Below are 27,812 nucleotides of genomic sequence, written 5' to 3'. Positions count from 1 at the left end.
ATGAATGTTCTTTTTGTACACTTCTGTGTATACACCCTGCTTTTTTCTCCCTCCCCCCTTCGTGCAACATAATTATAACTTGCCAAACGTAAATATTTATGAATTCACAGGATGTTCGCTGGAAGAGAAGAATGTTATACTTGCAGATTTGTCTTGTATCTGCTGGATTCACATAATACTATTTTCCTTCATAATGTGTTGAGGAGAAATGGAAAAAAATAGCACAATTTTTCTATAAATTACCATCTGGTGGTATTTTTTGAGCAGGAGATTAGTTCCATAATTGCATATATACAGACTTAGAAATAGACATTACTACATTTGCAGAGAGATATATATATATATTTGCTTTCTGTCATAATCTTATATTTAAACACTGACATTCATCTTGATAGATGCAAAGGGCTTAATATGCAGGCTCACTCCACCCACCACTGAAATGTCGCCATCTCTGGTTTAAAACGTTGCAGCTGTTGAAGAGTGCTCAGGAACATGAGATGAGTTTGAAACACTGGATTTTGCTGAAAGCTGCATTTTGGATCTGGCCAAGGTGCTGTGCTTTACATGCCTGTGCATTTTTAAACATGGCATTGATGAACAATGCCATGTAGACATACCAATATATGTCTACTCAAAGGTAAAGGTAAAAGTAAAAGTAAAAGTAAAGGGACCCCTGACCATTAGGTCCAGTCGTGGCTGACTCTGGGGTTGCAGCGCTCATTTCATTTTATTGGCCGAGGGAGCCGGCGTACAGCTTCCGGGTCATGTGGCCAGCATGACTAAGCCGCTTCTGGCAAACCCAAGCAGTACATGGAAACGCCGTTTACCTTCCCGCCGGAGTGGTACCTATTTATCTACTTGCACTTTGACGTGCTTTCAAACTGCTAGGTTGGCAGGAGCAGGGACCGAGCAACAGGAGCTCACCCCGTTGCGGGGATTCGAACCGCCGACCTTCTAAGTCCCACTGAATTCAGCGGGGCTTACTCTTAGGAAACTGGGTACAGGATACATGCAACTGGCACCCACCACAAGATACCTGATGGGATTATCTCCATCCTGTTTCATTTAGAATAACTTGAGAACTTTTATTCTGCATTATACATATAAAAAAGAGATTGCTTGTGGCATGTCTGTCTTTATGTATATATGTATCATTTATCAAAGTGAGCTTTCTAAGTAATCATATAAATGTAAAGGTAAAGGGATCCCTGACCGTTAGGTCCAGTCACAGATGACTCTGGGGTTGTGGTACTCATCTCGCTTTACTGGCCGAGGGAGCTGGCATACAGCTTCCGGGTCATGTGGCCAGCATGACTAAGCTCCTTCTGGCAAAGCCAGAGAGGTGCACGGAAACGCCATTTACCTTCCCGCCAGAGCAGTACCTATTTATCTACTTGCACTTTGATAATAATAGTTATTATTATTATTATTATTATTATTATTATTATTATTATTATTTATTTATACCCTGCCCATCTGGCTGGGCTTCCCCAGCCACTCTGGGCGGCTTCCAAAAAAATATTAAAATACTGTAATACATCAAACATTCAAAGCTTCCCTAAACAGGGCTGCCTTCAGATGTCTTCTAAAAGTCTGGTAGTTGTTATCTTTGACATCTGGTGGGCTTTCAAATGGCTAGGTTGGCAGGAACAGAGACCGAGCAATGTGAGCTCACCCAGTCATGGTGATTCGAACCGCCAACCTTTTGATCAGCAAGCCCTAGGCTCTGTGATTTAGACCACAGTGCCACAAATCTGCAACAGCAGCTAAAAGTCTAGGCATGTCTGGCTACAGCTTCCCAACAACCAACCTGTTATCTACACCTGGATTTCCTGCATTTAATTTTTTAGAAAATCCTGATTTGTAGTTTCAACATTGCAGGTCTGTCTGTGTGCCAGCTTCCTTGCCTCCAGCACTTCCTAGAATACCCAGGTGTCCCTACAATATTGTTCAGGTCACATGGACATTCAGGAAGTGTTGTGGGCCAGGAAGTCTATGTGCCCCATGGTGATGCAAGCACACACATGCAACATTTTCAAGTTCTTGTTCAACAAACTGAAGATTCCTCCAGTCAACTTGTACAGTTAAAAACGGTAAGCACAACCTTCCAACTCCTCTCTGAGAAATGTCTGTCAAAGCTCCTCCCCAACATCCTGAGTCTCTTTGGAGCAACCACCATCCAGCAAATGTTTGGCACAATGGTAGCCTACACCCAATCTGTGACTCCTGTTTACCTCTCCTAACAAGTAAAGGACATGGATTTGAAAGGATTGGGGATTTGACTCATGCAGGTCTCTTGCTAGGTAAAATACTCGGCCAACTCTAGAGTCCAAATTAAAAGTAAATATTTATTCTAGTTCAACAGAGGAGAGGAGAGAAATATGAGATTGCATTAAAGAAATAAACAAACAATAGTTTCAGACTAACCCTTACACTAATACCAGTTCAAAAGTTCAGTAGAACATAGAAGCTGACTACCATCAGCTGACATGTAAACAGGATAAGACCCATTTTCTGGGGAAATAAGCAGGGATCCTCCAGGCAAACATAGGAAAAAGGCATATTCAAACTACTCCTTTTTATTATGTGTTCCAGGAAGGGATTGATGGGGGAAAGTAAAACTCCCATCAAATGGGCTCCAGGAGCTTGTACGGTCCAACACATACACAGAAAGACAGTACTTATCCCCTTCCTCAAGTCTTGGAGATAGTTTCAGGAGGCATAAGCCCGAGAAGAAATCACTCTGCACTCACTTTTATGAACAGTTTCTCTTGTACAGGCATTTTCATGCACATTACCTGGCAGGAGAATCATAGAGTGATGGAGTTGGAAGACACCCTGCAATATAGGAATTGTTTTCCAGCCCTGGCGCTTGAACCCACAACCTCATGCTCTACCATTTGAGCTATAGAGACAGAACTGCATTGCAAAATCAGAAGCAGTGTGGATTTTGAAGGATGGCTGGGTTTCACATTGCGTTACCAGGCGGTGATCCCCCCCCCCCAGCCCCCAGGGACCAGCAGAAAGGAATAATGACTCGTGGCAACATGTTATGGAATTAAAATTTGGCCACCACTTTATTAAACTTTCAAATGCAGGAAGACCTTGGCTTAGGCATTGGGCGTGTATCCCTCCCAACACCCCAGCTGGGGGAACTGGGGCTCCTCAGGGTAAATGGGATATGGGAGTGCTCTGCAAGACGCATGTGTACACAGGCAGCCCACCCCATATCCCCGCCCGCAGGGTAGTTCACTGACAACCTTTCATTGTATGGCCAGTGACACCCATATTACAACCCCTTTAAGAGGGGACCCTGGAATTGCCGTGGGGGGGGGTGAGTCACCACTTCACACCCACACACCATTTTAGGGAAGAAAAGACTAAAGGATTCTGCTCAAGGCCTTAAACCACCAAAGTTGTGACAAATTGCTATGGGGAAGACAAAACCTGCCAATGCAGGAAAATTTCTTCCTGGTTCTTCAACAGCAACCAGTCAAAAGACTGTAGCAGCGCCCACTAAACAGGAAGAAAAAGTTATCCTGCAAACAAGAAACAAAGGGAGGGTTGGGTGGGCAGGTGAAGCTCCTGAGCCGACTGCCTGGCTGCTGCCGGCTCCACCCCCTATTTATGCAACTGGCCCCACCTCCCAGCAGTGCAAATTGACTAACTGAGGCTGGGCGTGAACCTCCAAAGAATAACACTGAGAGGCAGCCCAGCCCATACAAACCTGTAATTTTCCATGCGATCCTGCAAAGGGCACCTACAGTATAAAGTATGAGTGCTCATTTTGCTTGAAAACTGTGGATTAAAAGTTCTCCCCCATCCCTGTTTCCAAATGGTAGCATGTACTGACCTTTGCTGTTTTATTCATACTGTCGATTGATTTTCTCTGACATTTTGTCCTTGCCCCATATTTTCCATAATTAGACGTGGCCTTAAGTCTGACTTGTGTGGGGTTTTTTGGGGGGGGGGGATGTGCTCCTGGAGTTTTCAGTTCTGCACCTTTCAAGGGTTTGTGCCCCCCTTGAGAACATCTCTGGCAGACAGTTCTGTCTTTGGTCTTGCAGGCCGAACAGCCCTGATAGCACCTGAATACAAGCAATCCCCCCCCTCCAATAATTTCCCCCTGCATTTAGTTGATTTAGCCATTCCTGAGTGTTTGGCACTGAGTCAAACGCCAAACAAGCAGCAATGCGTGTTCACCTCAAGCTGGATGGTTTGAGACTCCCTTCCCTTTTGAATCTCTTGGACATGGTTTCAGAAGCACCCTTTGGGCAGACTTCTCTCCCTCCCCCCTATTGTTGATGGATAAAAATCAAGCACTTAAAAGTACTTTTGTACTCTTCAGTGCCTGTAAGTCTCTTTCTCGTGCATTCCTTTTTCTCCTACCCACTCTGATGTTTTGCGGTGATGGGGGATGCTTTTTAGATGGTTATTTTGATGTGTGTTTCCATTCTGGTTTTTAAAGGCCACTCTCTGACAGTCAACAGTCCTGCTTCAGGCCTGAATTGTGCATCTTTGTGTCCCATCTGCAACAAAAGAAAAAAGGTACTTCTCAATCTCCAGCCTGCGAAAGTTGAGAATACTTTCTCAAAAGCTGTTTCTGAATTTTAATATTCAGCCCTTTGTCCCAAGCACGTACAATATTCAGAAAGGATGAGCTATAAATAATTATAAAAAATACAGCAGGTCAGGTAAAGTTCAGGTGCTGGAGGCAGTGATGTGCTGGATGTGGGCAAATAAACTGAGGCTGAATCCAGAGATGTTGTGTTTCCTGGGTTATCAGGTCCAAGAGGTGGGGAAGTATGTAGCATGAGGCTATTCCTGGACCTAATGTTCTCACTGGAGACCCAGATTGCCTTGGTGCTCTGCATAATTTCAAAAGCATTTTTATGATTTATCTTATTATTTTTATTTGGTTTTAAATTGTGTTCCTTGTGTTGCTGTAACCCACTCTGGGACTTTGGGTGGTGGGACAGAAAACAACAACAGCAAGTTTTCACTAGAAAAACAGCCCCAAAGACGATTATTCTCAGAGAATTCAAATCAGATTATTTGTTGCATTTATAATATTCTGATACCTTGTCTGTGCATGTGTTAGAATTCATGTTTAAATTAGTAATATAAAACAGTATTAGTGTACTTATATGCATCAGGTGTAGGGAACCTGTGACCCTCCAGATGTTGTTGGACTCCAACCTCTCCAGCCAACATGAAAAATGGCCAGGGACAGTGGAATCTGTGGTGTAGCAACATCTGCAGAGCCATAGATTCCCCATCTCTGAAATACAAATACAGTAATATCCTCTTACAGCAATCATTCCTCAATGGATACCAGTGTTGTACAAACTCTGGTTTTATTATTGCATGTTCCTTTACAATTTAGTGTCCTGTCTCACCTTTTTCGAGATCTCTTGTGTATGCTCGGAAACGCCATAGTCTATCTCCACAAATGTGTAAGATATGTAGCTGTGAAAAATCATCTGCAATTCCATGGCGTGAGTTGCATTTTATTACCCATTTCATATACGACCATGAGGTAACACCTAATAAGGGCAAAGTACAAGTGTGTGCACAGAATTTATATGAGCCCATATTCTTCCTCCTATAAGCAGACACCGGATGCAAGAAGCAAATTGGAACACTTTCCAAAGGCAGTTAGAACTAGTCAGAATCCCAGAAGGGACTATTTCAAAGATTGGTTTTTGCGGCCCATAGAAATTTGTTGTGGAAGTTTTTCGCCTCTTTTTAATGCATTGCTCCCATACGTGGCCATTACTGTGAAAGAGTTCCGGCTGCGCAGGTTTGATTGCTGGATTTAGCCACATCCTGAGAGACCAGAAAAATCTTGGCTGGTGTACTACAATGTAAAGCACAGGCATCTTCTGTAAAGTTCCTTTCTTCATATCTGCATATTGTCTTGATTGGAGATATTCTGTTATAATAGTGAAGAAAACACAGAAGAAGCAAAGAGGTGGAAAATGTTTGAGCGGTGAAAGCGCAGTCTGTTCCATGACTTGCTGGAGGAGTGAGCCAAACTTATATGGTTCAGTAATCACAGCGTGAAAAAAGTTCCGGAGAATCTAAAATGTTACCCCAAAGGCCTCTTCCCCAAACCTTCATACAGCAAACCTCACTTCTTCACAGTTGCCGGAAACCACATAAGGGAAGAGTGCTCTTGTGCTCCAATCCTGCTTGCTGGCTTCCCACAGGCAGCTGTGAAAACAGGATCCTGTGCTAGAGAGGCCATTGGCTTGCTCCAGCAAGCTCTTCTTATGTTCTTATGCTCACATGAGCTCACTCACGTTCTCAGGCCCTCTTATCAGCTATGTTTGCATTTTTAAAAACAGTGTGCTAGCTCCATGATCCAGCTACTCAGGGACCACATAGCCAGCAGCATTATAATGTTACTGTGGCATGTATCAAATCTGATGTGGCTACATGACAACATTGCAAAGTCAAAGCAGGCTGAGATAAATGTCTGTCGGACAGTTTTAGTGTTATCAAACAATATGCCGTTACATACCAAACCATACAACAGTAACAATTATCAATGCTTCCTGCCCTCTCTCTGATCTGTTGGGTCGTTTTTGCCCCGTTTTGCAGGGGTATATGAATATTCTGGGGAGTTGTGAAGCACTTTGCCTGCACCATTTTGGACAGCCTCACCTTGCAATGCATATTGAAGGACATTCCTCCCTAATAAAAAAAAGCACCAGAAAACCTGTATGAAACTGCTGTTTTTCTTAAAAATGTCAGAGCCACACTATCCCCTTGAAAATATGTAAGTAGTATGGATTTGGGTGTGTTTGCTGGCCTAATAAGGTCATTTCCCTTGTGAAACCTTTCTAACCCCCCCCCCCATCTGCTGGACCCTATTGTTTACAATTTGGCAGGCCTAATCCGTGCACTGAGAGGGAGGGGCTAAGCAGCAGGAGCTTGGTATAATGCAAATGCGGTGGCAGAGCCAATCCGATGCTCCTGCCGCTGTGCCTTTGCCAAGCTCCCTGCTGCTTTGCCCCTCCTTCTTGGTCACTAGCAGTGGCGTGAAGCATTATAAGCCAGGTAAGTGACTCAGGAATGCACTACTGGCCGCTAATGTATATGGGCATCTCAAGGTGGTGCAAAACAGTATCATACAATGTAATACAAATGAAATAAAAATATTAAAACATAGTAAAATGAATGGTTGGGTAGATCATTGAAACCCCATAATGGATGGCATCAGTAAGTAGCCAAAATCACAGTAAACCAAATTTTCAGAATTGTGGCCACCATTGGTGCATGCCTTATTTTTAGGGAGAGAGCGTTCCAAAGAGAAGTCGCCACAGTTCTTGTGATCCAAACTTTCAGTGCAATATTGCCGATGCCCAAGATTTACTGTATTTAAGTCTCTCTTTTATTGCATCGTTATTATAGAAATACTATCTCTCTTACTAAAATTTTCGTGTTATCAGCTATTAACATTTCCCCTGAGTAACCTAGATACTAATAATGAGCTGCCACATTCTGCGTAGGTACAATGCCAACATACTTATTAGGCGTTACAGACTTAGTCGAGGGCTTATGTGAAACAGCACACTTTATCGACGTAGAGGAAAAAATAAAGCTCTGTGCTAAACAAGCTGCCACCATTCTCGCTGGTGGATCATTAGAGATCCTCACTGCAGATCTCACATCAGTAATGTGCACACAGTAATAGCATACCTAACTGAAGATAAACTGGTAGGTTCCAAATTGCAAGTGATTTCACTGGAAATTATTGAAGTGCACTGAAGAGTCATATTTTTTTATTCAGAGTAGACCCATTGAAATCAATGGACTTGCATTTGTCATGCCTATTAACTTCAATGAGTCTACTCCAAGTAGGACTAGCATTGAATACCACCCATTTTTATATTTTAACTGGCTCCATCTCCAGTTACCATATAAGTTATTTGATAACTGTAACACAATCAGAATGTATTATACCAGGTAGGAGTGTTTCTGTGGGAAGAACTTGAGGTTTCGACCTCTACAACACATGAAATTGCCTGATCCTCGTATTCAAAATCTACTTTGAGTCTTAGGCATTATACTTTAAAATTAAAAAAAACCTCATAATTCGAAAGTACACAAACTTGAACCAGCAGCAAAGTGTTTCACTGCATCCTTTCCCTCTACCGCTCAGGGTCCCAGCCAGTCAATCATTTCCTCCTCCAGCAGGCCATCACTGGAGGCTGCTGCAGACAGAAAGCACCAGCCCCACTCAGAATGGTAAGGGGCCCCAGATATCCACCCCAAGGTCCATGCTTAGCAACACCATTGCTTGTGACTGGCATAAATAGTGGCTTTGCTTATTAGCTGTACACTAATGAAGCACCGAAATTCCGTGTGCAATAAACGATACTTGAAAAAATTATATTTAAGGTATAGGTGAACACCTACTGATCCATGATCTATGGGTAGTTCATGAGTGAGTATTCATTTTTTAAACACTTTTGTCTGAGTTTTAAAGAGCTGAATAAATGCATAATTGCAGGAATGTGTCATTGCTGATTAAAATTACTAGTTGCTTACAATACAACACTATCTTAACTGGATGTGATGCGTCATCAGAATGATGTTTCATGCTCTGGGAAATTGAAAAGATCTGCTATACTAAATTAATGGGAAATAAGCAAAGTATGGTGGCGTTGTACACCAAATGTCATCTTGGATACCAGAAAAAAATATATATGAGCCATTAATATATTTCTCAAAAGTGAACACTTTGGAAGGACATTTGGGGATAATCAAATGGGCAGTTGCTCACAACCAGTCTGCCACACATGATGCAGATACCAATTAGTCTGGAGTGAGATGGCTCACTCTGAGATAGCTTGCATGTCTGTATGGACTTGATAGCCACATTTTCATGTAAAAATAAGTCAGATATTCTAGCTTATCACGGTTTACTGTGAATGAATAGTGTGCCAGGATACGTTTCCCAGTCACTCCTGTTTCATTCTTCCCTGTCACAGAGATTAAATCAAACAGGAAGCATTCACTTCCCATGAAGTTCCAGCCAAGAATCATGGTTTGTTGCTTCGCGAGAAGCCACACTCAGAAAGTCAACAAGAAACCATGGCTTAAGGTTGGCTAGCGATTGTGGGTTTTAGGAAGAAAAAAACAACAATTCTTAGTTTGGATGCAATGGGAAATCATGGCTTCCTGGTTTCTTCATTCCACTTGTGCCAGCAGAGGAGTAAAGTTGAACAATTGGGCAGTGCACCAATCCAGTGCTTTTTTCACAGTAAACCATGAAGTCAAAAAGTATGACTTATCATTATGTGCAAACACAGTCAATCTCTCATACAAAATAATAAGGAAGCCCCTTTTAAGTTCCCTGCAAGTTGTTGCCTAGTAAGTGTGTTTAGGACTGCAGCCTAACTTAAGTCAACTGGATCACAGCTAGCTTTTCAAATTCATTTGTGATGTGTTGAAGCCACCCTCAGTTGACATACCTGTGCTTCAAAAGGATAAAAATTTATTGTAAATATACTATATATTCTGCCCAAAGGATGCTACTACATTAGAAACTCGGGTTTTTTCACTGGACTAAGAAAAAAATAAATTGAGCTGCCTTTTGATAGCACACATTATTCCACTGCAAAAAAGCCAAATGTTCTATATTATAGATTAATAACTTAATTATGTTAAATTCTATTATTTAGAGTAATGTTTTTAAAATAGTTTTCCCCTTGCTCCTTTTGTGTCTGCTGAATTGTTTTGAAATAATTTTAGAGAAACAAAATTTTCTCATGAACTGGGACTCCCTGTATGGAGTTTCAGTCTGGAGGGAATACAAATCCTTCATATACAAAATATATAATGGAAAGGCTGTCAGATTCTTAGCTACAGCAGAGCAAATGGCACAGCTATAATATGTTAAAAAAAATTAAACCACTATGTACACAGGGTGAAGGCTAGCTGACTTGACACTGAACACAGAAAGGTAAATGATTGGAACTTTAATTACTTTGATCTGTCATGCCTTGTAGCTATATGTCAGCAGAGCCAACAAAATTGACATAGAACAAAGGCCATGACTGTTTCAACAACTTAACTCATTTCTAGGAGTTGATTAATAAGTTTATTGAACTAAACATACGCTGAGAATTAGGGGGAAAATATCCCCTGTGTGTATGCAACCTTTATCCACTGGGATCATACCAATTCTAGGCAATTCTTTTTCCCCTTACAAAGAACCTTCTAGATCAAAGTAACAAACATTGAGACCCATCCCGCAGGAAGGTGCTGGCTTCTGATGGAAAAATATTTGAACCCCACACTTCAGGCAAGGTGCTATGGGCTGTGTAGGTTTTCTCCATTTTATCATCACAGCAACCAAGGCTGGGGAGTTAAACTGAGACTAGCCTAAGGTCACCCAGTGAGCTCCATAGCTCTAAACCAAGTTATTTGATGGGGTAGTGTGACAGTACTGAGGTCAGCTTTGACACAGAGTCATTTGTGTCTTCTTCATATATACAGGAAAGTGGGGCAAATAAAAGTTTATTTATATACAGATGTCAACTCAAGAAGACTCTCCTTTTCAAAATTGATGCTCCAAACTACCAAATTTTTCTGTGTATAAGATACCCCATGTATAAGGCAAACACTATTTTTTGAACCCAAAATTAAGAAATCAATATTTTAAACATCAAACAGAAGGACTTTGATATAGCAACCCCGAGATTGCTCAAATTTGTTGACTGGTTGACAGAAGTGGATTGGTGTTTCCAGCAGCTTCTTCATGGCAGTGCTCCTGTTAACCCCTGTGCATTCCATGTATAAGATGACCCTCCATTTTTTTCCTTAAAAAAAAATCATCTTATACACGGAAAAATACAGTATATAATGAGAACCACCGAGTCAAGTAGAACAAACTTTGCAGGATTGTGGAACTGTTACTATAACCACTGAATACAAATTGGTTACTGTCTTAGGGTTCAGTTCTGGGTTAATGTTGCTCAGAATTCCTTCCTTGTGTAGATGCAACTGCAGAACCTTTTATTACTTACTATCATTGTACTTCTGTTTTCTTACACTACGTGTGCTTGCATACTGAGACCCATTTTCTCGAAAAGGCTCCAGTGCTGATGAGCAACAAGTTTTACTGAACTTTAATAGGACTTTACCATGATCATCAGCTCAGCCCATGCTGTACCACTGGGCAGGGAAGCAGGTGGAATCTAACCTACTAGCCTGGAGGAGGCAGTAAGCTAAGGGTGGTATCAAACTAAAGAGTTCTGCTAGTGCCAGTACTTTGGGCTGTATAATGCAACTTTCTCTCTCCCCACTCACCTCGCAAACGTCTCACCTCCTTCCCTTCAAATGGTGGTTTTACAGCAAGCCTTACAAATCACCTCTCCTGTGTAAAGCTGGTTACAGCTCATTTTCAAAGCAGGGAGAGGGGCTATTTGGTTTTTTTCTGGTTCTGGTTCTTATTATGTATTATGTATTTTTTTAATCTTGTATTTTTATGTGTTGAACTATCATTTTATATTGAGATCTACGGATGAAGGGCAGTATACAAAGTTAAAAATAAATTATTATAATTGACAAAATCACCGGAAGACCCAACCACATGTGATGTTTAGGTTCGTAGATGTGCTCACTGTTGAGTTGGCTTTTAACATCGTTTTTACCCAAAACTGCTGCTGAGCCTACAATGTGAGACAGATGATTGCATAAGGGAAGAGAGTACAACTCTTTTCTGATGGACTCTTTCTCTTATCAGCTCTATCCCAGTTGCTTTTCATCCAGAGGATGACAAAGGAGACAGAGAAGCAATTCTTTCTTATGCTATTTTTGCAAATATAATGGGGTTAGGGTGGAGAAACACCGTCAGCTGACATTAGCAATAAAAATATTCAATTGATCTAGATTCAAGCATCTCAATTAATATAGGCAGTCCATATGTCCAAAATAGTATCCAAATGAGATTGACAATTATAAGCTTATGAGTTCAAATGGCAATGAGGTCTTTAGACCACTGAATACCAGATGGGGTAATTCTGATAAGATAAATGGTCCTCCCAGAAATACTTGCTCCATGTTATCTTCTGCTCCATCTATTTATGGATGCTTCGGATAAAAAAGAAAAAGAGGGGGCCAGGGAGAGAGAATAAATTTACACAGGCAAGAGTCATGTGTCCTTTGACCCTGAGAGTACGTAATCTTTTCACATTTAGGCCAACCCTGTGGAGATTGGTTTTCCTATTGCAGAACTTATTTTAGCATAGGCAGGAACTGGTGTGTAGCTAACCTGAGCAGAGAAGTTAATTGCTACATTAGCAGTAAAGTTTAGTCAAAGGAACACAGCCCTGACATTTTAACACTCAGTTCTGAGAAACACTAGGCAATGAAGCACACACAGAAAGTATAACGCATGGCTCAGATTGCTAACTCAGCAGCAAGGTGCTCTAGAAAGTTTGGCTTGCAGGAGTGGCAGGCTGCAAAGTAATAATCAAATCACTCTTCATTATCACATCCAACTGACAGCCAATGTTTTCTGGTAGAAATATGTCTTCTTCCCACTATCTAAATGAAGAGATATTGGATATCCTTAAATGGTTCCTTGAAATAGTGTTGCACGTTTGAATGAAAGCAAGAGAAACACTTATGCAAGTTTTCTTTTCAGCATAGCCAATCTGGTGTCTTCTAGCCTTTTTTTGCACTACATCTCCCATCAGCCCCAGCCAGCATGACCAATGGTCAGGGGTGATGGGTTCTGTAGTTCAACAAGATCTGGAGGACACCACGTTGACACCTCCCTCTCAGGCTCGGATTGTATATATGTGTAAATAGACCATCTCTCCATATATCTTTCAGAGGCACCTTTCAGAGCAAGAAGCATAGAAATGAGTTTCTTGTTCCTTAAATAAATGGAAGATATTATAGCTTAAAAAACTCTTTTTCAAAATTGGTTTGCCATGCTTCGTTGGGGTTTCCTGTGTTCAAGAAAAACAAGCACAAAACACCTTTGGGGTGCATAGAACTAGGCTCGGGGTTCTTCAGAAATTGCATGAGCAATGAATGCTATCCCTTAGCCAGCTTCTTTCCTGGAGTATTCAGTTTTTATGGTCCTACACAATTACATAACTGGACAATCTTAGGGTGCAATCCAATCCCTGGTGGCCAGCATGGGGCTTAATGGCATTGCACAGACACCACTGCATCCAAAACACCGCCGGAAGCAGGGAGAGGAAAACTCTGTATCTTTTGCTGCATCAGCTACAGGCTAGTGAAGCAGAGAGGTCCAGCCTGGGCCCATTGCTACAACTTTCCAGCAGCTGGACTGGCTTAGGGTGGAGTGGATCCTTTAGCAGCCCAGCTCCATCATCTTTTCCCTCTCTTCCCCAATTCCCAAACATCTGGTTTCAGAGGTATACACTGGCTACCATTACCTGGGATATAGGTGGGTTCAGTTCATGGAAGTTGCAACGTTCGAATAAGGCAAGCACTTCCTGAGCAGCAGCTGACACTCTTACCCATAACCGTTATATCAAGGTATTGGAAAACTTCCCTTAGAAAGGATCTGCAAATAGATTTTGCTCTCCTGTTCTGGTGTAAGAAATAATTGGCTGATTGGTCAAAGCACTTTGGATTATTTCCATAGCATATGGCATGATATTTTACGAATGACTTATTTGTCCTTTATTAAACTTGATTGCCCAGCATCCATCTGTAAGAGACACATTTGCTGGTGGATAGAGTCACAGGCAACCTGCCACTTATGTATGGGAAGTTCCACTAAAGCAAGAACAGCATGCAAAATAATTTGCAAAAAGTAGTGCTGTACCAAAAGCTGCCTTCCAGTTTCTTGGAAGTTTTCTTCCCCCGTCACAGAGCCTTATACATTTCTCTACCTCAATCTCTGAGGACTTCAATAATTCTTTTAGAATTATAGTCAATGTATAGTTTTGAACTTGCCCAGTTGGGAGGTGGTCGAGGATGGTGTGTTTTGCCTTCCAGAAAGCATTTCTCCTCCAGCATTTTGCAGCCTCCCCAGCTCCTTGATCTGAAAAAGCCCCATGGGAAGAGTTGCCTCGCAATGTGTTTCTCTGCGGCAGTGAAGAATACTAGCTGTGGGGTGTGATATGTAAGTACCAGTCAAGTACAACATTCCTTGTTTTCCTATAGTGGATGTGCGGGGGAATGTTTGGTCCAGCCAGTCGAAAACTTCCAGTTTCCTCCTGGCTGGGACATACTTCCTATGCATGTGACTAGAGGTGCGTGTGACCTTACATGTCCAGGTAACAAAAGGAACAAGGCACACAGCACTCTCTCTCTCTCTTTGACTTGCTTCTGTGTCTGACCAGCTTCTAGCTAGGACTGCTCTGCTAGCTTTCAGCAAGAGCTGGGATCATTCCTCCATATGGGTAGATCCACATGTACATATTTGTAACTAAGTCTGCCTTCGGGGATCACACTGTGCTCTGCCTGATGTAAGGAAACTTCTTTTATTGCTTATGAATAAGATTGTAGCGTCTTTATTTTTTTTAAGAGGGATATAAGGGAACTTTCCAGGAACCTGATAGTGAGAGGCTTACACAAGCCTGCAACCAGCTACCCGCTGTGCTTTTAAAAGGGGAATGTGTAACTCTGCTATGTAAAGGAACTTGCTAGTGCAAGTTAGGAAGGATATTAATAAACAATATATCCTCTCCTGCCTCCCTGAACATTCCCACATTGACCACATATGAGGAGATTTGCAGAATGAACCAAGCACCCGTTGCCCAGCTGAGAAGTAAAAGTAAGCCCAACAGGAATCCTTCATGCAAACCCAATGAGAATTTCGCTCAAATTTTCTCTTCCTTTTGATAAATTCGGAATGCAGCTTTATTTCTTGTTAACTGATAATGATGCAAAAAAGAAGGAGAAATTTTCAGCACAGCAGTTGTAAAAAGTGGTAATTAATAATAATGTTTCTATATTCTTTGCATGGTAATACATATATGCATGATTAGAATATCTGGCTAATAATCCTTAAAAAATTGTCCTTTACAAAATAATAACAACCTGTTCCATTTGTATGTGGTAGGTTCCGGACAGTTTTGTCATGCCTACAAAATAATTATTCTTCATCTTCACTCGTCTAGGAAAGAGGAATCACAAACTGATTATTCTGCAAATGGACAGTCACAACTGCATTCTCTCTCTCTCTCTATCTCCTCCCTTCCAAATGAAGAACCTCCCATAGTAATAGACAAGCTTATTGTTCTGGGTGGGGGTGGGGGGAACCCTATGCAGAGGGCACCCTTTGCATGCAAAGCTTTCCATATGTAATAGGCAAGTTTCTACAATTGAGCACCGCACCAGAGTAGTAGTTAGGGCTTTATTACTTACTTCTAATTTGTATTGATGGCCTAAAAAAAGTAGCATGCTTTGCAGTTCTATGAAAGAAAAGATTATAAATGGAGATTAATTATAATTTTGCTAGCTCAGTACTTGTAAAACTAAAGCAATTTATATTCTTTCTCTTAATGATCTCCATTCCTGATTGCAGTAATGTAATCTAATTGTGATTATGATAGTATCTGAATCATGTGGGCCTCGATGTGATTGGAACTACTCTTTGCATTAAAAAGTAATTTTGGAGTAATGATGAAAAGTTACTGTGGAAAATTGGCAAGTAATATATTTTACTCTGTATCTTAAGTTTCTGCTTTCATTTTTGATTATATCTTATAGCAAGGATAAGCATGATATTATATCAAGGATTTATTACATCAAAGACTTGCCAATGATAATTATGAGTATCAAGGATAAGCCTGATATTATTGGAATAACATAGATATGGTAAGGCAAGAAATTGACAAAGCTTTTAAAATACTTGGCTGGGCCTTAACAAAAGGGAATATTAGAAGAAGTGGGTCAGTTTCCCTAATGAGTAAGTGTACACAGGAGGGAACCTACAACATTATAGTAGAATAGGGTTCTGGTAGAAGTCTCTGAAAGATGGTGGTGCTGATTACCCCTAATCCCACCCCCCAGATATTAACTTAGAGGTGTCCTTACCCCAAAGCAGTCAAAATTGATTTAGGCATCAGTTGCACCAATTGAATGAGAAAGAAGGCAACAATATTTGCACAGGCATTCCCATTGGCTGTAGGGAGGATATCATCTTGTTAAATGGCTGCCTTTATCCTGTCTTTGAGCATACCATTTCTCCTGGATAGTGTAGAAATGCCATCTCAGTGTCTAAGCATAGGTTTTTGAGGAAAAATAAGTGATGTTCATCAAATTCGCTTCCATCTAACAGGTTTCAAGGGGATGGAGAACCCTGGTGGACATTTTCTTTCACAAAAATCCCTTCATGGTGTCCCTGAGGTTGGAATGGGTGAGAAATGTAGATTCAATTCACATTTAAAGGTGAATCCGGATTTCCCCCCACTTTTTGAAACAGTATGAAACTAAACCACAGCTATCATTTGAAATTAACACTCCTGTGAAATTTTCAGTGAAATTTTCCAACCAAGTAATGTGGAAAAAAATGCCTATTTTAGGGCAAAGTGTGCATTAAAAAAATTTATTCATGAAAATAACATACAAAAATGCATTACATTGGAGGAAATCACATATTAAAAATGTGTATATTGGGAGAAATTTGCATGAAAATGCTGACGATTATCCTTTTTTTAAAAAAGCACACACAATTTGATTTGGATCTCCTTCTAAGTATTACATGAGGTTGCTTAGATGCCTTTTTGTGTTTCTTCAGTTTGCAGCAGAGTGGCACAAGAATAACCCCTCACATAAGTATGGTCCTTCCCACACAAACTTAGTGCGTGATCAAGGAAAGGGTTGATGTAGTCTGATATGGTAGATATTGTTCCTCTGCTGGCAGTGGTGGGGAATTTAAGCATGCAATTCCCTATCTGCCGTCTGAGGTAGGACAGAGACTGCATCTTTTCCATTAGAGACCATTGCTTAGAATAACATCTTATTAAAGCCTTCTAACTGCACCAATCAGCTGTCAGGAAAGGTGGGTGCAGCGAGGACAGATTGGCCAGACTCGGATGCTATGCTTCCTTTCCTCCCTCCCCACCTCAGACGACAAGAAGCTTCATTCAGAAGCTATCCAAAGTGTCAGCCTCCCTACCAGAGGGCAGAAGAAGAGAAAGTCTTAATACGGTTCTCTGGATTAAGCCACTGTCTTTATGCTGCTAAACACCAAACCTGGCTACCCTTCTTGAATTTGTCATAATTAATGAGTATTCATAAAGTTAAAAGAGCCAGAAGCCGGGATTGCTACAAAGTTGGATTGTTGCCTCGTTATCATGAGTACTGTGTTTCACATTATCCAGGTGATCCTGATGGCAACATTGATTTGACTGCAACATTTCTGCCCCACCTTGGTGGAAATTTGCACGATAAAAAGGCTGGCGAGAGCAGCTGCAGCAGCAGCGTGGAATGATGCTTTATACATACTTTCGTCTTCTTTAAAAGACAGCCTAAAATGCCTCTAAAAGAAGGCGGTTGGCAGTAAAAATTCTATTGTCAAAGGCCAGTTTCTTAGCAACAACACCCTCTCAATGTGTCACAAGTCTGGGGCCCTTTGGCCTCTCAAAGGAAGTTCCTTAGGTGTCTTTTACACACTGAGTGCTTTGTGATAGGTTAAGGCCTGCTGGCTGTCAACTTGGTCCCTTAAGGGAACTTGACAGATCTTTAAAAAAAAAAAATCAATTTTAAGCTCACATGCCCCAGTGGGTGCCAAAGCCACTTCAGAGAGCCTGAAAGATGGCTGAGTCGACAGGATTTGACTTCCAGAGGTAGAAAGGTGACAAACTCTATCATGAGAAAGGGGCAGCTGAGGGCCTCAGAGGCCTAACCTGCTCCCAGGATCTGGGGCCTGGTGTTGTATTGAACCTATTTATCTCTTTCATGGGCCCAAGGTACCACGGGGAAAGAAAAGTTGTTCAAAAAAAAAAAAATGCTGGCAGAATTCAGGGGTGTAAATGATGAATTACTTTTCATCAGCTGAAAGGAAACATACTCTGGAACAATACTGAAAGGGAGCAGGAGCATCTGACCTCCTGCTTCAGAGCAGCCAATATCTTCATTCAAGAAGACAACCATGAAATTACACAGAAAATGGGATTGTCATGAACAGCCCCTTGAAATCTCAGTATACAGTCATTACGGCATGGGAAAAAGCCTTCATCCACACATCATAACTTGTAACAGACGGGGTGGCAGGAGGGGGGGTGAGGGCTGAGAAATAGCAACAAAAACAGGACTTGGAGTTACCAGTGAGAATGTGGAATGTATTTGTTGATCTAGCTTTACCTTGTTAGTCCCCTGGATCATTATATATAGACATAACTATGGACTAACTTTACAGTGATTTGTGGCTATTTTTATAGGCTGCATATTGGACCTGCTTTGCAAATTAAGGAGTGCGGAAATAAATGAAGAAAAACTGAATATTGCATTTAGAGTAATGAATCCTCGTTTTATGACTCAGAACAAAAGTGTTTGGGGTTTTTTTTTAATGCCAATCCCTTTTGGATTTTAAAACAGTAAGTTGTTAGTACAAGGTGTAAATTGCAGAGTTCTCTGCAAAACATTCATCCAATTAGAGGCAATTTCAAGTTCTATATTCTGATTTTATTTTTGTTGAAATATTCAAGCATTGCATTTCCAAACACTCTTACTCCAGTGAGCTTTACTTAGGAATCAGCATGCTAAGGATTGCATTATAAGACAGGAACCAAACTCAGTTGTGTGATATTGTCTGAGAATGACACAGCCTGTGGTCAGATTTGCATGTTCACCTTAGAGGCATGTTTTGTCTCTGCATGATCGACCAAATGAATAATCCACTCTACTGCAAAGTGCCAAGGGTGTCACTTTGCTCTGGTGATACTTCATGGGGGGGGGGGAGAGTATTTCCATTTTACGTAACTTATTCTCCTGTTCGTTCTTGCTCATCTCTGCTTTTTGTTACTTTTCTTCCATATTCAGTTTTTCCCTAGAACCTGTAGCTGGTGACAATCACTGTAATTTCATTTCTCCTAATTGTAAAACACCTGTACAGAAAACAGATTATTGCTAGTGTTTTGCAGAGATTAACTCAAGCAGTATATTTTTTTTCAGACTATACCACCAAACTACAAACATACTGTAATTTCAAGAAAAGGCCTTACCAGTCGTTCCCTTGGGTTTAGCGGCAAAGTCTTTTCCAGACTGCATTTTTGAGCAAAATACACCCTCTGTTGGAAAATAAGAGGCTGAGAGCATACGTCTAATCAAGCAATTTGGAGGAGGAATCCTGAATGCTACAATACACTGATTTCAAACTACTACTATTCTTCTTAGCAGGATCTGGGCCTCTATGGTCCAGCTCACATCGGATAAAAGGTGATGATAAGAAATAAGGCAAGATTATTATTTATATCATATATAATTATATATTCTGACTGGTAAAAAATACTGTGATTTAACCTAAAAAAAGGATTTAACATAAACAAACATGCTAAATGCTACACTTACCTTTTAAAATTGACTTCACCCTCATCTATCAAATGCATTGCATTAAAGCCTGCTTTTTCTATGTGAAAGAAAAGTAAAAAAACAAAGTAGAAAGTACAAGACTTTGGTGAACAACCTTTATGAATATGATAGTACAATAGCTGGGGTCATGCATTGTTTTGCAATGTCTGTTATTCCTCAGTATTTTGCTCAATACTTAACCAGCCTCGGTTTTTGAAAATTCTGAGCACTTAATTTATAATCCAGCACACCTAATCCTGTATTGGATTGTTGTCCAAATAGGAAAACTTGCTTTGGGTCATTTGATGCACTCAGAAAGCCAAAGAGAAAGACATTAATTTCATAAACACCTTCACATTCCTTTTATCATAAAATAATGTGTAGTGAAAAAGGCAAGTGGACTGCATGGCCAGGGGTAGATTATACTCCTAGGGGATTATACCCCTTGGTAAAATTGAAAACCTATATGTTGTAATTGTTATTGCAACTAATTAACATGCAGGAAATGGGTAGCATATAAAATACATAAATTGACGGTTCTCAATTTCCTCTCACCTTTTCCCAGCATTTTCGCTGTTATATACCAGTATGACTGGCAGAGTCATCTTAAATCCATCCTCCTGCTGCTGCTGCCATTGCTACCACATCAGCAGCAGAAAGTCAGGGGCAGGCAGTTGGTCCCTTATGTCATCTGGGATCTAGTAGATCCTTGGCCAGCTTAGCCTCACTTGTTCCCCATCTTCAGAATGCCCTGATTCTGTTCTGCCTATTGAGTGGGCAGAAGTCATGGTGGTGGTATTTCCATTAGCAGAGTGCAATGGGCAGAAGTGGGAAGTCTGGGTGGTTACAAATCAGTGGGTGGGCCACTGGGTGATTGCAAACCTGATCCAAGTGCTCCTGGAAGAAAGATTTTCTAGAACTATTTTAATCAGGGTTTAGGTCTGGGTTTGGCACAGAAACTGCTTTGGTTGTCCTGTATGATGACCTATGTTGGGAGAGAGACAGGGGAAATGTATCCTTGTTAATTTTCCTCAGTCTCTCAGTGGCTTTTGAGACCATCAATGATAGTATCCTTCTGGAGTGCCTGTTCCAAGTTAGGCGTGGGTGGCACTTCTGTTTGGTGGTTCTTGTCCTACATGGGCGGTTGTTTGCAGAGGATGATGCTTGGGGAGTGCTCTTCAGCTCCATGGAAGCTTCAGGGTTGGTTCAATTTTTCCACCATCTCTCCAATGCTGTTTAACATCTACATGGAACCACTGAGTGATGTTATCCAGAAGTTTGGAATATTTCTCAGCAATATGCTGATGACACACAGCTCTACTTCTCCTTTACATCTGCAGGTGTGGCAGTGGATGTGCTGAATTGATATCTTACTTTGGTGAGATGAAAGCCAACAAACTAGTTCCAAAAACCAGATAGATGAGAGGTGGTCTGCTCTTGATGGAGTTACACTCTCTCTGAGGGAGTGGGTTCACAGCTAGGGGGCATTTAAGGTCCTATACAAAGCCCTAGTCCCCTGGACGTCCATAGGTTAATCTCTCAGTTATTCTGCTGGCAGTGGCAGAGCTTCATGCTCCAGCACTGGGGGATGGAATGCAGGCAGGGGCGGGGCTGGTGCCCAGTCTGGGGGTGGGGCGTGCTGTCCACAGGCGTGTGGCATGAGGGCATGGCGGGCCACCTGCAGGGACATGGCATGCGTTCTGGGGGCATGGTGTGCCACCTGCAGGGACGTGGCACCCAGCGCTGGCAGGGGGGAAGCTGCAATGGCACCCCACCAGGATCGCATTGCCAGGGGCAGTGCACTCCCCCCCCACTCCTCTTCCTCCACCAGTGTCTGCTGGGGATATTTCTTTTTATTTAATCAAAAATAAAGAAATAAAGTGGAAACAATACAATTTAATGAACAATGTGCACAAAACGAAAACAAAAAAGGATACCAATTTTGACATTCACAAGCCCTGGGAAGAAGAATTATTTATTTTGGATGGTAGTAACATGTCCTCTTTTCCAAAATGTTTCCTTAGTTATAGATTTCAGAATGCCATCCTCAGTGTTATGATATTCTTACCTGAAGCCCTCAAATTACCAAAAATTCAAAATAGTAGTATCTTTCGCAGGAGGCATTTGAATATTGTCAGCATCATTTAGATATTATAAATGTTTGCCCTGTAGTTGAAAATGTACCGTATTTTTCGCTCTATAACAAGCACCCAACCATAACACGCACGTAGTTTTTAGAGGAGGAAAATCCGTAGGCATGCCACCCGTAGGCATTCCCTCCATAACACGCACAGACATTTCCCCTTACTTTTTAGGAGGAAAAAAGTGAGTGTTATGGTGCAAAAAATACGGTATTTACTTTTTTGGTCCTCTTGTATACCTCAATTTTTGAATTAATTTTTCCGCAATAGCTATAGACAAGATTTGACTATGCAATATATAATCAGTCCTTTATCCAAACTGACACCATTTGGGCCATCCCATCTCCCCAGTAATGCAAACAAGGGGACTGACATCAATTCTTACTTTGCTGTTAAATTAATTTTTAGTAGCAATATGTCCCCAAAAGCTGCCGCTGAATGATACTCCCACCATAAGTACCTGTATGATTTTTAAAGTGCCAAGTGCCAGCATTTGTGGTAGAGATTGGTGTTTATATAGGATAAGTGGTGCATACTGCCACCTAAATGTGATTTAAGAATAGATTCTTGAACCATTGCTGAAATTGATTTCACAGGCCTCATGTTCCATATTCCTTCCCATTTTCTGGGACCCAAGTTGTAACCCAAATCCTTTTCCTGTCATTTTTGTAATCCTGTTAGATCACCTGTGTCTAATTTTGTTAATATTTTAGAAATTTGGGTGATCTGTCCTTTGGCATTAAATTATGTGCAGGATCAGGTGTTCAAACAGTGTTAATTCTCTTTTCACTTGCTGTTTAATAATATATTTTACTATAAAAGAACTAATTTGCCTAAATTCAAACCCACAGTGCTCTTGTTCTTTTAAAAGTTCTCTGATTTCTTCTTCTGTTTTAGGCTGGCCATTATTGTAGAAATCCCTAATCCTATATAATCCCTTTACTGACCATTGGGGGAAAAAATCCTGGTTTCTATTCTTAGTAAAGAAAAGTGGATGATTAAAAAAAAGGAGCAAGTAGAAACTGGATCAGTAACTTCCATCTAGATTTGAAAATTGTAATTGTAGTTTTTAAGAAGGGACTTTGTGCCCATTCTAGGTCCTTAAGATTTTTATTAAGGAAAAAAGCTGTCACTACTGGGATTCCATCTTAACTATCATTTTTACATTTTCTTTCTTTACTAATGGCTGGATTTGCCTTAATTGATTTGCCTTGTAATATAAATGAAGGTTGGAGATGCTCCGACATTCCACCTTCACCTTCTGACTTATATAAATAAGTTCTTTTGATTAATGATCTCTTCCCCCCTGCCCAAATATGTAGCCTTCTATTAACTTTAGAGAAGTTAATATTCCCCCCCTTTACATTTTGCATCAAATACACCTGCATAAGACACCGTAAGGTATATTAACCTTAGAATCTACCCAGATCAGACAGTTAAAATAGGAGCACAGTTTGTTTGTTTTCTTGTATTTACACCCCACCTTTTCCTCCAAGGAGCTCAAGGTAGTTTTCATGATTCTTCCCTCCCAGTTTTATACTCATAACAACCCTGTGAGGTAGGTTAGCCTGAGAGACAGTGATTGACCCAAGGTCACCCAGTGAGCTACATGGGTGAGTAGAAATTCGAATCCTGGTCTCCCAGGTCCTAGTCTAACACTCCAGCCATTACATCAGAACAAGTAGTCCTTTTATAAAGAGTTCCTAAAGTTCTATTTTCCCAAATTAACAGAACTGACTATCCTAAATTTCATAATGTATTTATTCATTTAAATTTCTATACCACCCTTCATCCGAGGATCACAGGATGGTTTGCAGCTACCCCAACTTTCTTACATATATTTTTATTATCCCTCTTAATTAATTCCCCTTTCTCTCTTGTCTCCCACAGCCACTCTACTTTCCAGCTGTCGTTTCCTAATTCACACTTTCTTATCTGCTCCTCCCGTTGGTCACAGTCACACTATACATTTAAAGCGCTATGACACCACATTAAACAGTCATGGAATTCTGGGAGCTGTAGTTTGTAAAGGATGCTGAGAGTCGTTAGGTGACCCCCTATTCCCTTCAAAGAGCTACAATTTTCAGTGTGGTTTAACAACCAGTCCTTCTTCCTGGGCAACTCTGTGCTCTACATGTGCTTCTTCCTTTGCTGCAGTTCTGCATATTTAACCCAAATATGAGGCAACTACTGTAGCACTCCTATAGCACTGTTGTTTTCTGGGTTATTGCACCTGTCTTGAGCGGTCCTGTGTACAAAAGGCCAATCAGGGATGGGGGAATAACTTTTTTCAGTTTGCATTTCACATTTACAGGATCAATAAGCAAACGGAAACACAGCTGTCCTTCAAATTGTGCGCTTCTCTGATTTTTTGTGATGCAGTTCTCCACTCAAAAAGTGTGTACAGAAACCATATAGAAAGATTGTGTACCTAGAAATGCACATATTAAGATAAAATAGTGTTAAAATGTATTATTTCAGGGGGAAATGCTTGGAGAAATATGTATATTAGGATAAGTGCACAAAATACTTTTGGTTTTTTTCTTGCTGACCTTTTTTTAAGGATTACAAACTGATCAAAAGATAGGGCAAACTGGATATTGGAATTTTTTTTTAATAAAATGAGATAACTTGATACTTACAGATTTGTCAGTCTTGTCAGCAATGAAGGCTGGTCCACTACTGTGGCATAGCTCCCCCAAAGAGAATGTCAAGCAAAGCCCCCACATTTTCAAATCTCCCAAATTTCCAATGCCACATATTCTTTTGCATTCCACTCACCTTTTACACTTCCATTTGTACTCAAAGAAACTCTGCAAACTTTCCTGTCAATCCACTGTTATCTGGCCAATCAGGTCTCTGCAGCACTCAGCCAATCCTAATCCAAAAGTTTAGCTACGACAAAGAGGTCCTTCCCATGTGTTTCTGGGCAGAAAAGCCATGTTACTGACATTTAATTTTAGAGGGACTTCCTGTTCCCCAGCTACTGCTTAGAAGGCTCCTACTCAATCTGTTAGTTTGAGGGATGACCACAAGTCTCAGTATTGACTTAGTAGGGCTGCCCTGAAGGAAGGTCGAACATGCTCAGAGCTGTTTTCTTGAAAGCCATACCTCAAAGCACATTTTTTTTCTAACTAGTCAGAAGGAGGGTGTGATTGCTATGAACCCATGCTAGAAATTGTGTCAGCAGCCAGGGACCCCTACTGGACCAACAAAGGACACTCAATGTCTCATTCCTGGTCAGTCACTGCCAGTTCAGACCTCATGCGTGATATTAAGGTTTTGTTTTGTTTGACCCAATATGCATCACTTTACACCTGTCTACACTGAATTGCATTTGCCACTTTACCATTCACTTAGTTTGGAGAGGTTCCTTTGAAGCACTTCACAATCTCTTTTTGTTTTGATAACCAGGATCAAGTCAATATCATCAGCAAACATGGCTACCTCACTGCTCACTCCTCACTCTAGACCAGGAATACATGAGTTTCCAGCTGTTTTGGAGTATAGTTCCCATAATCCCTGACCACTGGGACCACTGCTAGCTAGGGATGTTGGGTCTAACAACAGCTGGAGACCTAAGTTTGTGAAGTCCTGCTCTAGACCATTTATGAATAAGTTAAAAACCATGGTCCCAATACTGATCCTTGGGGAACTCCATATTATATTTCCCTCCATCTGGAGAACGGTCTACTTCTTCCTACTCTTTGCTTCCTATGACTTAACCAATTTCTTGACACACAAGAGGATCTCTCCTCTTATTCCTTAACTGTTACACTTACTCAGTAATGCTAACCTGCATTACTTTCTCAAAACCTTCTTCATCCTTCCTTTATTGTGGAACATATTATATAAAGGCTTTTGCTGCAGTCAGAAGCGGAAGCAATTTTAACTCATCTTCCCTCCAGGTTTGACTATTCCTGAATCTTTTCCAGGCTTGTGTCCTATTGCCAATGCCTAAGTGCTGGTGGGTGTTTTACTTGCACTGAGATTCCCATTTTGACTTCATTTCTCCCAGGTGCTGCAGAAATTTGTGCTTCCCATTTCTGGTACTGTGTGTCGACTTCTTTAGGAGGAGGCTGGTAAAGAACAAATAATTTTTCGTAACTGAAGAACAATTGCGGAAAACATGAGAACTTAAGTCTTGGATGTGGATGTGTCTTGTACTGACCCAGCTCCCCTTTATGTCCAAAACCTTTCCAACTGAGTTCAGAATTGCTTCCAGGAGATCCACACAGGGAAACAATCTTGTGGTGAGCTAACTGTATGGCACATTTTCCATGTGGGAAACAGGGGTGAGGAAAGGGTGAAAGAAACTGGAAGGTGGGGGTGGGGAATTAGAGTAGAGAGTGGTGAAAAGGCTAAAACTCTCCATCGCTTTTACCACTTCCCATTGTTTTACTTTAGTGGTCTTTAGCTAAATAAAATTTAGATTCTCAATAGGACTATATTCATCTGTTTCAATTTTCACACCAAAAACAGTGCTTTCCTGAAGGTGGCAAAATAGGTTCCCTGAACAGTAAATGGACTGGTGCCATTTCTCTCTCTCTCTCTCTCTCTCTCTCTCTCTCTCTCTCTCTCTCTCTCAACTTGACTGGGTCCCTAGGAAGGTTTTCTCTTCCCCTACTACTTCCAAGAGTAATTCCATCCAATCAGAGATCACAAAGTGAATGAGGTGACATCATAGTGCTGGGTAGAGGTTGTTATGTGTCATTGTTCTTGAGGGCAACAAAGCCAATGAGATGTTTCCTGCATGGGTGATTCTAACCAATTGGATCACTGATTTCCCTCACTTGTCTCTTCATGGAAAATTTCATCCCCTCTCAATACAATATCTGAAAAAAAAACCCTTTTCATCTCACGCATAGTCAAATCATTTTCACTGAATTCAGGAAGCCATGAACCATGGTAACCAGTTGGACACTGCAACATCATCCCACATTCCCCACAAGAGTATACATCTGCTGCCTCACTTGTCAGTCTCTTCTGATCTACTAGCAAGATAGGAACAAGATTCCAATATGGGCTAGATATATCATCTGCAGTCTCCTTTCACTGTCATAAATGCTTATTCATATACTGTCCTACTTCTAGACATGCTTCCATTTACCTTTTTCTGGTTTGCTTCTTAGATGGATAGCATCCACTTCCAACATGTTGAATCCCCTCTACCTTGCTATCCCATGTCTCCTGATATGTCCTTTCTGCTTGGAAGAACAACACTTCTGGATGATATAGCAATCATGTCCTGCCCTCACGTTTACAGCTAGGCATGCTCTACCTGCGCCTAAGTTTTTGCCAACATATCACATTTTAATGCAAGAAAATGCAAACACTCAACTCTAAGTTTAATAACAGGAGCCTGTGCCCCTCCCACTCTATATTATTGAAGTGTAGGTTGACATTTATTTAATATATATGTTAATGAAAAACAGAAAGTTGGATTTGGACAGTATGAATCCAGGGCTGAGGCTACCCCTTTTAAACCATCACTTGTTTTACATTATGGCTATGGGCAGGCATCCAGCAGAAAGTGAATAAAATATTTCGAGGATGCTCCAACAGAAGCTGAAGCTCCTAAAAGACTGGCCCCTTTTCAGCTAATCAAATCATTTATAGGTAGACACAATGAAGCATGTGGCATGAAGGGAAGCATGAAGCTGGGACCTAATCTATAAAGGACAACATGCTAGTGTATTAACTGGCATCAGAAATGTCCATATTTGCTTATTTGTTTATCATAGGCCAACCTTTATTTTATTCTGCCATGATAGTCCTATTGAACTTTTTTGTTTATTTGTCTACTTTTGCACTAGTATTAGATGTTAGTTGTAACATAAAAGTAAAAGTAAAGGACCCCTGACAATAAAGTCCAGTTGCGAACAACTCTGGGGTTGCCACGCTCATCTCACTTTAAAGGCGGAGGGAGCCGGCATTTGTCCGCTTCTGCAGACAGTTTTTCCGGGTCATGTGGCCAGCATGACTAAGCCGCTTCTGGTGAAACCAGAGCAGTGCACAGAAACACCGTTTACCTTCCTGCCGGAGCGGTACCTATTTATCTACTTGCACTTTGATGTGCTTTCGAACTGCTAGGCTGGCAGGAGCAGGGACCAAACAACGGGAGCTCACCCTGTTGCAGGGATTCGAACC

The 27,812-nt window shown here is 41.0% G+C and overlaps 1 long non-coding RNA gene across 1 annotated transcript; it reads left to right on the top strand.

Annotated features, from left to right (window-relative positions):
• Window positions 1-17,575: 17,575 nt before the first annotated feature.
• Window positions 17,576-27,100, top strand: LOC308479302. The gene is made up of 4 exons (XR_013987599.1): window positions 17,576-17,806; window positions 19,126-19,389; window positions 25,681-25,915; window positions 26,795-27,100. It is a non-coding gene; the product is annotated as an uncharacterized lncRNA (long non-coding RNA).
• The last annotated feature ends 712 nt before the right edge of the window (window positions 27,101-27,812 follow it).

This window comes from Podarcis pityusensis, assembly GCF_964106645.2.
Source record: "Podarcis pityusensis genome assembly, chromosome: 1".
NCBI classification, from domain to species: Eukaryota; Metazoa; Chordata; class Lepidosauria; order Squamata; family Lacertidae; genus Podarcis; species Podarcis pityusensis.
Note: the sequence above shows the minus strand (reverse complement) of the source record. Positions and strands in the feature narration are given on the sequence as shown.